Raw genomic sequence first — 2917 nt, forward strand, 5'->3', positions numbered from 1 at the left:
CAGGCTCCAACCAGGTGTTTCAGCACACAGGCTCGCTGGCTTTAATACGTGCGGTAGTCTCCGAGGGGAGACAATGCGCCGATGTTTTGTGTTTCTATTTGGCTGCGGGCCGTGTTTATGCCTGCCTTCGTGAGAGTCAGTCCCAAGTAAGTCTGCAACCTAGTCGAGAAACCAGTAGACAATCCAGTCAGCAACCCCGTCGACAAATCAGTCGAGAGCCTAGTCGAAAACCCAACCTTTAGTGGTTCATGTGGTTGTTCAGATTTTTCAGATTAGGAAGCCGTGCAAGATACGGTCATCTCCCGGCTTGGCGGAGCCAGTGAAAAATCGAGTTCAAATCAGGAGCGGAATGGAGGGAGAGGGGGATGGCTCAAAAGATATGCCAGCCGCAATGCGATGAAGCTCTTGGATATTGCACTTGGGATCGTATCGACCGTGCCTCGTTCTGGTTGCAGTTGACCATGGCACGGCGTGACTGTCGCAGACTTCACAGATGCGGGGTGGGGTCGTCGTCAATCCGCGTGTAATATATACTAGTAGGATAGAGCGCGTGCGCACAAAAGTACACAGGCTACAGAGGTGTCCGTCTCGTGGACGATGGGTCGGTGTGGTGGGGGAAGCGGTAGGTGAGTCGCCACTGTGTGTAGAAAGGTTTATGTTCGTAGTGTGTGTGTGTGTAGAAATCTTTATTTGCGCAGTGTCCATACAGGAGCGTGCGGGTTTAGTAGTGCGTGTTTAGTAGTGCGTGTTTAGTAGTGCGTGTTTAGCAGTGCGTGTTTAGTAGTGCGTGTTTAGCAGTGCGTGTTTTGGGCGGCGGCGGATGTGTGTTGTTTGTGTGTTTGTGTTGCACTTTGGTTGTGTTAAGTTGCTGCAAGGTGTGTGAAAGTACACCCGTCTAGCTCAGTCGGTAGAGCGCTGGCCTTTTAAGCCAGTGGTCGTGGGTTCAGCCCACGGGGGTGCTTGCTTCTTTGCGATCGTGTGTTGGCACGCGAGCGAGCGAGTTGTGCGTGCGGTTGGTGCGCGCAGCTGGCTGCGTTCGCGGCGCGGCACTCGGGGCAACAGGGCAGCACTCGTAGCAGTGCATTATGCTCCGTTTACCTTTTACCCCTACCTCACACCCGCGACGCTATTCGTCTTGCCCACAGCGGCACTTCCTGAGTGTCGCCCACGGCTCTGTAGCTCGCTATTGCCACACCTGTTCATATGGACCGCGCGCCAGTTGTGCTGACATCATCCACACTCAGGTAGAATACCAACTCGCCTTGCGCCTTGTACGCGCAGCACGTACGCCACGACCTCGCATCTAACCCAGGCTTTGTATGCAGAACACGCAGCATCAAGTGCGCACAGGTTCGAACGGCCCTGCTGCTCCCTGAGTGTGCCTAAAGTCGGTGTCGGTGTTGGTAAGCGGGACACCCCTCGATCGAACTACGCTCGGATCAGGGAATTGGTCTTGTTCATGTGTCTACAGCTATACCTCGACTGCAGTTCAGGCTCCAACCAGGTGTTTCAGCACACAGGCTCGCTGGCTTTAATACGTGCGGTAGTCTCCGAGGGGGAGACAATGCGCCGATGTTTTTGTGTTTCTATTTGGCTGCGGGCTCGTGTTTATGCCTGCCTTCGTGAGAGTCAGTCCCAAGTAAGTCTGCAACCTAGTCGAGAAACCAGTAGACAATCCAGTCAGCAACCCCGTCGACAAATCAGTCGAGAGCCTAGTCGAAAACCCAACCTTTAGTGGTTCATGTGGTTGTTCAGATTTTTCAGATTAGGAAGCCGTGCAAGATACGGTCATCTCCCGGCCAGTGAAAAATCGAGTTCAAATCAGGAGCGGAATGGAGGGAGAGGGGGATGGCTGAAAAAGATATGCCAGCCGCAATGCGATGAAGCTCTTGGATATTGCTCTTGGGATCGTGTCGACCGTGCCTCGTTCTGGTTGCAGTTGACCATGGCACGGCGTGGCTGTCGCAGACGTCACAGATGCGGGGTGGGGGTCGTCGTCAATCCGCGTGTAATATATACTAGTAGGATAGAGCGCGTGCGCACAAAAGTACACAGGCTACAGAGGTGTCCGTCTCGTGGACGATGGGTCGGTGTGGTGGGGGAAGCGGTAGGTGAGTCGCCACTGTGTGTAGAAAGGTTTATGTTCGTAGTGTGTGTGTGTAGAAATCTTTATTTGCGCAGTGTCCATACAGGAGCGTGCGGGTTTAGTAGTGCGTGTTTAGTAGTGCGTGTTTAGTAGTGCGTGTTTAGCAGTGCGTGTTTAGTAGTGCGTGTTTAGCAGTGCGTGTTTTGGGCGGCGGCGGATGTGTGTTGTTTGTGTGTTTGTGTTGCACTTTGGTTGTGTTAAGTTGCTGCAAGGTGTGTGAAAGTACACCCGTCTAGCTCAGTCGGTAGAGCGCTGGCCTTTTAAGCCAGTGGTCGTGGGTTCGAGCCCACGGGGGTGCTTGCTTCTTTGCGATCGTGTGTTGGCACGCGAGCGAGCGAGTTGTGCGTGCGGTTGGTGCGCGCAGCTGGCTGCGTTCGCGGCGCGGCACTCGGGGCAACAGGGCAGCACTCGTAGCAGTGCATTATGCTCCGTTTACCTTTTACCCCTACCTCACACCCGCGACGCTATTCGTCTTGCCCACAGCGGCACTTCCTGAGTGTCGCCCACGGCTCTGTAGCTCGCTATTGCCACACCTGTTCATATGGACCGCGCGCCAGTTGTGCTGACATCATCCACACTCAGGTAGAATACCAACTCGCCTTGCGCCTTGTACGCGCAGCACGTACGCCACGACCTCGCATCTAACCCAGGCTTTGTATGCAGAACACGCAGCATCAAGTGCGCACAGGTTCGAACGGCCCTGCTGCTCCCTGAGTGTGCCTAAAGTCGGTGTCGGTGTTGGTAAGCGGGACACCCCTCGATCGAACTACG

This window comes from Phytophthora cinnamomi (assembly GCF_018691715.1).
Source record: "Phytophthora cinnamomi strain GKB4 chromosome Unknown Contig38, whole genome shotgun sequence".
In the NCBI taxonomy this organism is placed as follows: Eukaryota; Oomycota; class Peronosporomycetes; order Peronosporales; family Peronosporaceae; genus Phytophthora; species Phytophthora cinnamomi.